Source organism: Protomyctophum parallelum (assembly GCF_964188405.1).
Source record: "Protomyctophum parallelum genome assembly, chromosome: 20".
Classification (NCBI taxonomy): domain Eukaryota; kingdom Metazoa; phylum Chordata; class Actinopteri; order Myctophiformes; family Myctophidae; genus Protomyctophum; species Protomyctophum parallelum.
Genome location: NC_139718.1, coordinates 22,393,960 through 22,406,700, shown reverse-complemented (window position 1 = coordinate 22,406,700; position 12,741 = coordinate 22,393,960). Strand labels below are relative to the sequence as shown.

Here is a 12,741-nt window from a genome sequence, read left to right as displayed (position 1 = left end):
TTATCTGTCAGGCGGATGTACGTCAGTTCAGACCTGCCCAATCTATGTGTCAAAGTGTCCCTGAGCAAGACATTTAACCCCTAACAGCTTCCCTTTGTGCGCTCATCTGGGCAATCTGAGCAGCCATCACCTGAGTAAAGCTTTAAAAGCTATTTCCTCTCCCCCGGGGACCAGAAGATGCTCCCTTGAGTAAGGGAGTCCTCAGACTTAAATTAACACTATGGATTTTGTGTAGATACAGTGTAACTGACTTTAATGACATGGCATTTGCTATACTGAGTTCAACACGCCGCACACACGCACACCACAAGCCAAACAAAGATGCTATCCTAATACTATCTACATTCTCCATCTCTTCTGTGTGTGATTGTGTCAGATGACAGCAGCGATCAGTCTCCCTGGTCATGGCAGCAATTTATTCCCTTCCTTCCCCCATGTATTTAGTCTTTAGTCTTTTTTCACATTGCACGCATCACAAATCAATTCTTTCCATAACAAATTGCCCCCCATATGGCCGTTTGTCATGAACCGTGCCCTAATGGCATTCATGCGTGCGTGCCCAGTTGATAGTTTTCCCAATGCAAATGGATTTAAAGCGGTGGCGACGTCATTAGAATGCCATTGCTGTTAATAGGCAACGGGGAGGCATTTTCATGGACCATTACAGCACAATATGTCTGAGGAGTGGAATAGAGAGTGTGTTAAAGCTTTACAATTCCCCTCATGTTTTTTCCCCGTGGCATGCCTTTTATATCCGCCTCGTCTACTAAGATCTAGAACAATAATATAATTTGTAGAATGGCATGAGCCACGGTTTTAATTAGAGTCACCACTGGCAACTATAACAGTTGAGCAGAAGAGCACAAACATTTTAAAGGCTTTGTGACATGTGTTTGTACATCGGGGGATGGATGCTGTTTTTAGAGGAACATACATCGTAATTTGAATGATTCAAAGAGAGCTTGTGATGTGTTATTTGACAGAAAGAGCTTATCATTCTCTTTAGTGTTAGTCTTGGTGTGACAGTGTAATATTTTATACATGTGCATTCATTTTGCAAGCACTGGGTAATTACACACTAATGTAGTTGATGATATTTTGACTTATTCATTCCTTTTCAATACCAGCTTGATCCAATTCAGAATCACAGCAGTTTGCTTGTGGTTGGGCATATTGCTGTTGACCCCACTCAAATATCAATTGCTTGTCAATGAGGCATTTAAAGGACTACTTTAGTTTTTTTCAACCAAGGTTCATGTTTTAGGTTGTTATTAGAGAAAGTAAAGGATGAAGGTTTTTTTTTTTTGCTGCTTTTTTGCTGCTTTCTTTCATTTTAGGGATTTTAGCTGTTTTTGCATTCGAGCATGGGGCTAAATATGCATTATTTTACACAATTTTATAGCGATTTCTTTTTTATTATTTACTATAGTCATGCATTTGTGCTCCAATACATCCAATACATCGCCAAACCATAATAAATGTATTGCTCATCTTATATTCAATAAATATATATTCCGTCCATTCTTGAGTTGTCCTGACTGAACTACCAGACCCAAGAAATTACATCTGGCCACAAAAGATCACAGGATCTACTGAAGGTAGCCTACTGGGGAGAAGCCACACTGTGTGTCATAGGCTCAATATGTCAGTTTGACACATTCAGTAGTTCCCATGATGTCATTTCTTGGGGCTGGTAGGACTATAGTAAATAAAATAAAAATAAATCGCTCTAAAAGTTTGTAAATAAATACATATTTAGCCCCATGCTCGAATGCCCCGCCCCCCTGTGAAAAACAGCTAAAATCCCTAAAACGAAAGAAAGCAGCAAATGAAAAAAAATTAACACTCATCTTTTACTTTCTCTAATAACAACCTAAAACATGAACCGTGGTTGAAAAAACTAAAGTTGTCCTTTAAGCTATTCCACTGATTGACTGTTTTCTTATGGACAAGAGAGTAGGCTAAACATCCAAAATGTAAAAGCATTATGTGGTCTACTATAGGCCGTGTTGGGACCCATGAAAAAGTGCTTAGAAAATGAGTTTCGTTCCCATGTCATGGGAACTACTCATTCAATGCATTTTTTCATAGATAATACCCTTCTGGACTTTGGGTTAAAAGTTCTACTCATAATACCCTGCAGTATTTTTTCACAAGCCAGAAATGTATAAACAGTGTATAACCAAAAAACGAAGATCTTGTGCTGCTGTTTTTGCTTGTAAAATGTGTTTTTGGCAACACAATTTTTTTCTCAAATGTCAAATGCATATACTTAACATCTGGAACAAGTATTGGTGCCTTTAGTTTACTCATATGTGAATTTAGATCAAGAAATGTAGCATATTTGTTAAAGAATATGCTTCAACTTAAGTGTTTTCCACACAGTACAATGAAACCTACACAGTAAATTGTGCCAAAAGCTTATGTTTCATACATAGAAAATGTCTCAACCTACTGTGTAATGAAAGGTAGAAAAGAAAATCAGGGCACCTTGGACCAAAATGGCAGAAAATCTATCCAAATGTTACCACGCCCCCTAAATTGGAATAATGCAAAAAATGCACAAGACTAAAAATTAAAGTACTAGAGGTCAGAATGATTACAACATAATTGTATGAAACATTTATTTATTTACAAGTACCGCAAGTGTGTCACAGCATCTGTCATTTGTACATCCCCCCCCCCCCCCCCCCCCAAATATATGAAAATACAGCATACAAATGCATCACAATAAAACCTTCTGTTGGCTGTGTACAGTAAGTAGTCTGTGCTGTTTGCATTTATGCATTGCATTTAAATGGATGTAGGCAGTGTGGCAATTCTTTAACATCTTAATAATTCTTGAACAAAACAAGTAGTATAGGCCTACATGGTAACATGTTGGGTTACTCATCCCTATCACTTTCATCAGAGTCATCATCCCATGTACCTCTTTCTTCTGTTTCCTTTGACACATTTTCACAGTCCTGGAAGTGACATAAATCAGTGCAATACAGTTTTGCAGACATACATGAACATCTTTCAGTCTCACATTTGCAATTTTTTGCATTTTTTTTTTTACAATTACAGTGGACTACCTGCAACACACTATCAGGGGCAGGATTTCTAGTCATCCTTGTTACTGTTAACTCCCCATCCTCCATGCCCCATCCACTGCCAATGGGTGAAGGAGCACACATCCTACTAGTCAGAGAACGTCTCATCACTGCTGCTTGGTAGTTTGCCCTTTTGCAATGTTGGTGGAGAGCATCACTTGCTGGGGGAATGGACAGTTCTGGCAAAGCTGATGATGCCGTACAGAATGATTTGTACCTTGCATCATTCACGTTTTTGGCAGATGATTGGCCATACAGGTGGCACACATATTTGCGTTGAAAGTTGACTGGTCAAGGTTAAAACTGCTGCCAAGATGAACCTGCTTGGCTTACCTCGGTTGACTCAGTTGTTGTCATGTCTGATGGATGAGGTAGCCTGTCTAACAGTGTATCTGCTGATAATGTTTCAACAAAAACCAGTTCGGAGATGTTGCGCGTTGCAGGGCTGTGAAACACCAGCTCGGAGAAATCACGGGCCAACCGCCTTTTCAGTTTATCCTGCCTGCAAAATGAAAATATAGAAAAAATATAAATATTAATGTACAATATCAGGGGATGAAGCCTGATGGGCATCACATCTACCCAAAGGTGAAAAATTCTAGATACAGTTGACTGGTGAATGCCAAAGAGGTAACCTAAAAGTTCCTCAGACAGATTGAGGCACAGCTTCATCAGTGTAAGGCTGTAAACAGAAGTATCTGAGTATCACTAAGTGACTGTTTTGCAGGAGGTGGTAAACTTGGTGACACAAAATTGAACAACATGAAAGTCTCTACATTTGGTAGTCCTGTGAAGAATTTCATTTTGCTGTCATCAAATTCTGAAGGATCAAGAGTACGATGTTTCAACTCACTTTCTAATTTGTTGACTTTATCCCTAAGTGATTGACATTCAGCATTTAAAGATTTAATCTGTTCATGTAATGAGGCAATGTCATTTTGTGTTTCCTCTGTCTGGACCCCAATGCCTGGGACTTCAACAACAGTCTGTACCTCTGCTGTACTTCGATCAGTGATGGAGGTGAAACAAAAAAACCTTGGCACGTAGTCAGGATGTAGAGGATCATCACTCTTTTTCCCTTAAATAACAAAAACAACTAAAACATTTACTAGAAATATGATATTAATTTGTTTACATATATGGGTTTGTTTCAGACATCAGCCTCAAAACAAACTCATCCGGGACGGGGCTGCCAAATCATTGTGAGATTATTTTTTTACATTAACCACTGGAACAATAGCATCCCTATTCTGGAGGGAACATTTGCAGAAAATAGCAGATCTACAAGCTCACAACATTGTGAGCTTGTAGACCGGCTATTTTGGCAAATAAGTTTGGTGTAGAGCAGGGGTAGGCAGCTTTAACCACGGGTGCCAAGGGTGACCACTGGCACACACTGGCAATGCCAGTGTCTCACTCTAATGCCAGTCTGGCATTAGAGTGAGAGAGGATTAGCCTGCATGTCTGTAACTGAGTGTACAAATGGAACCAATGGACCCCATTGGACCCTAAATGGACCCTTCTTAGGCCTTAAGCCTACAGGTCTGTGAGAGTGGAACCAAATGGACCTTACATGTCTGTAACTCTGAGAGATGGAACCAAATGGACCCTTACAGCCTGAGTGTACAAATGGACACATGCAGGTCTGTAACTCTGACACTATGGGTCCATTTGGTTCCATTCGTACACTCTCAGAGTAAGTTACAGACCGTAAGGATCCATTTGTGCAATAACAATCAAAAGTTATGTGGGTCCTTGAAAAAAAGAAAAAAAAAAAAGTTTGATATTAAACCACTGTAGTGGTTATCAGTGGACTATTAATGTGTCATATAAATCAGTGTCATACGATATTCTGAGGAAAACCATGGAGACTTAACATTCAGTAACTGGTTGTGTTGATCAATAAGAACATTAACATCAAGTCTTTCCACAGACTCACGTAACATGTTGATGAGTAATTACTCCTGACCAGATCTCTTTCAGGGGAACGGACTATGTTAATCCACTTCTTGGTCCACAAGAAGAGAACTCTGTTAGGTTAGTTTAAAACGGGACATTGTGTGAAAAGGCCCTTTTACATTGAACGTATGGTTTTACAAAAAAAGCAACATACCTGACACAAAGTGAAAGTGGCACCCGCAAATCCAGTAGCCCTGAAACATGATTACATCGGCGAAGTGCAGCGATCCATTTACTTATTTTTTCTTTACATTTCGGCAGTCTGTAAAAGGATAGCTCCGACTGTTTGTACAGTCAATCGCACAACAGCTCTTTCCCATTTTCCCAGTTTAGACTTTAGAGTGAATGAAAACAGCGTCGCAACAGTGAGTTGCTAGGTTGCTATGGACAACAAAAAGTTCTTCCGCATACGATGACGTCACGCGCATACTCAAGGGAATAAAGCGGCTACGCGATTGGTCCACGTGACCAAAACCACACCACTCCCCTTGCACATATTATTACGCCTTGTAAGAAATAGTCCCGTCTTCGACCACGGATTAAAATAATACTGCAGGAGGGCACGAGTAGAACTTTTTTATTTGGACTTTCTACCTACGGCCTATACGTATATATCAAGGGTTCTCAATGTTTTGGATGGGGACCCCCGGAAATGCTTTGACGACCCCCCAAGGGGTCGCGACCCACGGGTTGAAAACCCCTGGTCTATATTGTAATGGTACCTCTTTCTTTACTTCTTGGCACCTTACGAGCAAGAGTTTCCTACTCTGCCATGCCCTGATTATCTGCCCACGATAGACCTCATCAGACACAACCTCTGTTAGGTTAAAGTACTGTATTGTTACTGTATACCTAAGATATACAGTAAGCAATCTGCTTACACTGGCTGATCACACCAGTGGGCAAGAAGATTGTACAAACTGTATAGTTTCTGCGCAATACGACAATGCAATTCAATATGCTCATGTTCATGTGGCCAAGAAGAGTAATGGCTAAATTTAGGGGTGGGTATTGAACTGTCAATACTAGTTGTGATGTGTCATAAATCAAAAACACGGTGAACTAATGAAAATATGGGAAACTGTAGCAGTGCATAGAGTAATGGAAACACAAACCCTAGAGCATATAAAACAGAGTCGTGGGTGTAGAATTTATTACTTGTTTATAGGGGGGGGGGGTGTCTTGGTAGCTGCTGGGATGAAATTTAGCTTGAGTTGTGGGCACCCTCTCTATGACTGAAACAAAATTAAGAACCTTTCCTGTGTGTTTACGGTTGACAATTCTCCAAAGGTGGGAACTTCTATTTGCGGCCAGGGGTAAAAACGCAATGCTACTGCATAAACAATACCCACACAACACACCCACTACCAAGTTAAAAATCAATTAGCCAACTGCAAAGGGTTCAGTGAGCCTATGTCTGGGTAGTCCATGAACAATAAAGACAAAATATTGATTTCTGAATTGATTAAAAAAAAAACTGTGTGCAATTTGCTTTTCGCCAACACTACATACATTTATGCACACACAAAAACAGGATATTGCGAGTAGACACAGGAAACGTTAAAGCTGTAACTTTACTCTTCTACGCTGGATTTGAACCTGGTTGCCTGTGCCATTGCTGAAATTGATACCATTGAGCTAATAGAGCCTGCCTGCTTGCTCAGGGGATAAGTTGAATCTTGACCATGAGGTCAAAATCTGATCCTGTGTCTAGGTAAGACATGACCTTTGATACAATCTAAATTTCTCAATAGAAGAGCAGGGAGACAAAATACAACCATATAGATTAGACAAAATTCCATGTTAATCATCCATTTCCATTCATTCCATCCGATTCTACAGTAGCTATCAATGCTTGCACAAGATAAGGACTGGTTGTTGTTTTTCAAGAGTTACTTATTGCAGGTTTTCCAATGCGCACCTGCTGCTAAATTATTCTCCCCTCATATTCTGCACACCCCCTATTTTTGATAACAGTTCTTTTTTTTTGCCTGGCATGCAAGTCTCATTAGGCAAAGCAAAATACTCCACCCCAAATTTCAAAACAACCTCATGGTGGCTGTATACCAGAATCTATCTCGGATATTAGACTTGCCAACAATGTATGTGTTTGTTGAGGGAGGGCAGAATCCATTTCTTCTGGCCGACGTCCCGGCCGGTAAGCACCGTCGGCCGGTCTTTTTATAGGTCGGCCGGTCGGTCCGAATGCATTTTTAGCGGCCGACGTGAAATACGTCGGCCGGCCGACGCACCTACGGACCGGCCGACCCATCGCACCGGCCCGTGATTACGTCGGCCGGTCCGTGATTACGTCGGCCGGTCCGTGATTACGTCGGCCGGTCCGTGATTAGGTCGGCCGATCTGTGATTAGGTCGGCCGGTCCGTGATTACGTCGTCCGGTCCGTGATTAGGTCGGCCGGTCCGTGATTGGGAGGCGGTCCACCACAGGAGGTTAGACGGGACAATAGTCCGATACGGGAGGGGAGGTGCGTGCGTGCGGGGGTAAATGTGTCAAGTCACGTGACCACTGGCTGTGCTACGAATATGAATTATTATTATTATAGCTAACTTAATAGTTCCTGCTGTAAAACACCCAATCATATCGTTATCTTTCTTCATATTATTATTTTTTTCTGCTCTCGTTGCAAAAGACCGCCTCCCAGTGGAATGTTTCTTTAAGTTAAGTCACGGCTTTCTAATAGTCTAGGTGTCTGTGCAAATGCCTCTTGATTTATTGCTCCGTGTGGCACCTAGTTCGGATCCCGCTCATGGCACTTAAAAACTTTTATTTTATAATGTTCTTTCGTAGCCTTTATTGTGTATGGACTACATTAGCTACATTTTAGACTGTATCATTATTGTATATTATATTTAAAAAAAATAGCCGTATTGAATTAATACATATTTAATTATTTGATAGGCAGGCAGACAGGCAGACAGACAGACAGACAGACAGACAGACAGACAGACAGACAGACAGGCAGGCAGGCAGGCAGGCAGACAGACAGACAGACAGACAGACAGACAGACAGACAGTCTGTCTGCGTGTCTGTCTGTCTGTCTGCCTGCTGTAAACTGTCAAATCTCAGTATCTCTGTGAAGGAACGTTTGAAATGTATAATTATTAGATGTAACTATTTGCTACCTACCTACTTTATGCATATAAACACCTAGTATTATTAAGTATGGTTCAAGTTTCTATCTATATAAGAAATACAGTTTTATCGATGTAGATATATTCTGGATCCCTTTTTAGTTTTTTAAAGAAAAATAAATCATTGATATGTGATGAAAAAAAGGTATATAAATTGAATTAAAATATGTTATACAGTATAATTATTCTGTATGTGATGAAAAAAAATGTATATAAACTGAATTAAAATATACAGTATATAATTATTGTATTACTTATTGTAAATTAATTGTCAATTGTTTTCAATGTATTTCATCTTGGACTATAGTGATATTAATACTAAATCATGATCAGAGTAATATGTGTCTCTAACTTCAATTTCTGTAATAATACTTTCACATTTGTTAAAATATACATGATCTAAAATACTTACGTATTACTTACTTACGTATATGGCTGTTACGTAATCTGTAGTTGGATTTGTATTTAATTGTTTAAAGCCTAATCTTGACATGTAGGTCTTTATACTTCTATCTTTCTCAGTATTATGGTCTTCATTGAAATCTCCTATTATCATAATTGCAGAAGTTGGAGATGATAGATACTTTACCATGTTTTCGAGAAATGTGTTTAATTTCGAAAGGTCTGTTTTAGGTGATCTGTACATAAGAATGATATATAGATCTTTATCTTTTACATGTATACATACGTGTTCTACTTTTTCTAATATCCTGATTTCATTTTGAATTATTTCAATGGAAATATCTTCTTTTATAGCAAACATAACTCCCCCACCTATATCTTTTTCTCTGTCATTCCTGATTGTATTGTAATTCGTGTTCATTGTTTTTAATTTAAAAGTAATGTTATTATTTTTCTTTAAATGTGTTTCAATAATAGCTATTAGATCCAACATTTCTAGTTGGGAATCTGAGTTTATATCTTCTAAATGTGTTAGATAACCTCTGACGTTCAATAATCCAATTTTTAATGAATGTTTTAATGGTAATTTAGTTACGTATGAGTAGCTCTAAATGATGACGTAAGACATACGTATACATATACATATACTATATAGAGTATGTAGTTGTAAGTTGATTAGCAGTATACTTTGCGCCAAAAACTGTGACAGCCAACCCGCCATTTTATGTTTATGCAGAAAAACATCAAATCTGTGCCTGTTTTGCTGGGGCCAGATTATACAAATGATACACACCACGTACTCTGGTCCCAGCAGATCAGGCACAATTTGCTATTTTATTTTTTACTGATTATGTATATAGTATACGTATGACTAGCTCTCAATGATGACGTAAGAAATATGGTCATTTGTGTAATCTGGTCCCAGCAAAACAGACACAGATTTGATGTTTTTTTGCATAAACATCAAATGGCGGGTTGGCTGTCACGGCGAAAGAGACTGGGCAAAATTATTACTTGCGCGCTCTGCTTGCGCAAGTAATAATTACATAACAGCTTTGCACAAGTGCTCAGGAACCTGCCTGAAATATTGCCTGTGCCCGGACGCTCTGGCCTGTACATTTTTGACCCTTTAATGGGTCAAAAGATATTACTCACAGTTCCATGAGACTTGACGTAAACGACTGTGACTGCAACAAGTTGAGAAATTGTTTGCAGGAGACTGGAAGCCTGCAAGTGTGAGTCATATTGAGATTCATGGACAATGTTCTATACAGCAGTATGAGTAACAGCCTGAAAGGCTATAGTGCCGCAGTGCTGTGGGATCACACAGTCACATCCTATTGGTGCTAATGTATCAATTTGTTACTGCGAGAGTGTATAAATGTTACAATTTAGTGTACAAAACATTTGTACACTAAATTAACACAGAGGATTTTACTGTGCAGGACCATCTTTACCCAGGGCTTGTGACTTCTTGCCTGGATAGAAAGACTGATCCCCATCTTAATCTTAATCTGCATCCTTATCCTCATGTCCCATTACCCCCTGACCTCGAGTCATTCAGTTACTCATGAACCTCATGCTGTTTCATTAGAGGAGGGATGATGCTGTACTTTTTCTTTGTTGACTATACCAGACATGCAGCATGTGATGGGAGATGGCATGATCTAAGGAGATCGTTTTGTTTCACTGAAGGAAATAGTGGCTCTGACTTGGTTCTATCATAATGGAAAGTGAGTTAATAAGGGAAGAAGGTCAAAAAGATCACAGGGACCCGAACCAGTGCAGTCTGGCTTCTTCCATCCCAAAACATACATAAACTGTAAACTGTTGTACAGTACATTGAAATTCTGTTTTGAATGTGATGTGTTTTAATTTATTATTACCTTTTTTTAACGGAATGTATGCCTCATTCTTCTCTCCACGACCCGCCTGTGCCAAAACGAGGGACCTAGTCTTTCTTTAATTGAATTTAATCCAGCAATTAAAAAATAATATTTATTTTATTTCATTTATTTAGCTTTTACTCACAGCCTACATACGGAACCGACGTGCTCCAAATGAGCCAAAATCCAGTGTTTGGAAGGTTATTATTCCCTCTTCTTACATGCGTGGATGAAAACAACTCATATAATTCAACTCTATGAATACAATATTAGGGGGGCTACACCATAGATATAAAAAAAATAGATGCCTCATTGGCCGCTGCAGTTTGTTGGAGGAGGGGCGGAAGAATTTACACTGGGGAGGAAGTACGCCGGAAGTGTGGAAGGCACGTTACGTCACGCTGCCACTCAAGTGATTACTGGCCAATCACAGCGCATCTTTTCCGGGACTTATCAGACCCGAACATGCGCTCTGTGACACACGCTCATGCTTCCGCAGTGCTTCGCAAGGTATCTCAGGAAAGTTTTTCCCTCCCTTGAGGACATACGCTCCAGAGCCGGAAAGCCCGTCTAGGTTTATATGTCTATGGGCTACACGTCCTGGTTGCCCTGGGATCTCTTCTTCTACTGTGGTATTTCACGCATTTGACTGGCCCTGGCCTTTATATTTTATATAAATTTTTGAGTGGTGCAACCACTCCCTTACGGAGCTATGTGTGTGTGGCTGGCTGGCTGGCTGGGTAGCTGGCTGGCTGGGTGTGTCTGAGCACGAAACCAGCATGGTTGTTTTTCACCACCTGTGCGCTACCTAACACACACACGAACACACGCACATATTAACTGTATATATGATGATTTCGCCCCGGCACCCTGGGTGCGTTCCTGTGGGTCTGGAGCTTCACCCCAACCAAATCTTGTGTCCTGTGTGTGTACTGCCTTGAAGGGCGTGTCCCTGCAGCTCAAGGGGAAGCCTCGTCTTGTCTTGGGGTAGCTGTGCCGCACTCAGGGTTTTCACTGTGAGGCATCTATGAGGCACTGCAACTCGGCCATGTACAGGACAGAAGGAAATACAGTGGGAGGTCATGACTGTCACTCAACGTGAACACACAAGTACATATACAGTACAGTACGCACACACGCGCACAGATATGCACACACAAAAGCCCCACCTTTTCATGCCGTTATAGTGCGCACCGCTCATGGGCAGCTTTCCTCCTTGTCGACCTTGAGGGGTGGATGCTCTGGTGGTACGGCGGGGATGAGTGGCCATGTGGAAGCTCATAAATAAGAATGACGGATGGCTCTAGGGGCCCAGGGTTGAGGTGGGGGTGAGGCTTCAAGCAGGACCCCGGCAGAGTGAGCCATGACGCGGACACTCCGCAGTCCCGGCACCTCCCTCACCCATCTGGAGATTCATTACGCCCATTTCCACATTACCATCCAACCACCCCCTCTCCTCTCTCTAGGGAACCTTGACTCCTACAACCCCCCCACACCCCCCGCGCGCACGTGCACACACACACACACACACACACACACACACAGACACACACTTCCCCCAACCACCGCCCTACTCACCCACGCAGGCTACGTCACGAGAACAACCATGCAGTCAGGCTACTGCAACTCAATCTTGTCTTTTCTGCACCATGAAAATCACAGATCTACCAGGCTGCCAGGATTACAGCGATAGACGGTGAAACTTCATATTCGTCTTATCAATTTCCACTTAACGGAGCCTATTTCATGCCGCCACGACGTATCTCTTATCACATGGGCAAGGAAGGATCAGGGGCCTGGAACTGTTTTCCCATTAGCACTGCCTGCATGATGCCGGCTCCACGCTCATCATTCACCACTCTGCCCTATGAGCGCATGCAGCCATTAGATGTCGATACAAGCCGTTGAAAAATCACCCTCACAGAAAGCAATCTGCCAACACGACCCATAAAGTTAGCTCTGGATCTATACAGAGGGCTATGGCTCTAAAAGCCTGCCTCACGTTCTTACATATATCATACGGCAATTAGACGGCGGTAATCGTGGCATTCAATAATGGCATAATCTATTCTATAAACAAAGTTTTGGACGTTTCTTAATGGACTGTTCTTGTCACAAACACTTCAGGGTGAAACGGCTTTACACAGTGAGCTGTACTGTGCGTGCGTGTGTGTGTGTGTGTGTGTGCGTGCGTGTATGCGTGTGTGTGTGTGTGTGTGTGTGTGTGCGTGCGTGCGTGTTTTGT

At 41.2% G+C, this 12,741-nt stretch overlaps 1 pseudogene across 1 annotated transcript; it reads right to left on the bottom strand.

Moving 5' to 3' along the window:
- Positions 1 to 661: 661 nt before the first annotated feature.
- Positions 662 to 5,257, bottom strand: LOC310877700 (annotated as a pseudogene). The gene is made up of 3 exons: positions 5,209 to 5,257; positions 3,640 to 4,173; positions 662 to 677 (listed from the first exon to the last, which is right to left on the bottom strand). The product of its transcript is annotated as an uncharacterized misc_RNA (transcript).
- Between the last annotated feature and the right edge of the window lie 7,484 nt (positions 5,258 to 12,741).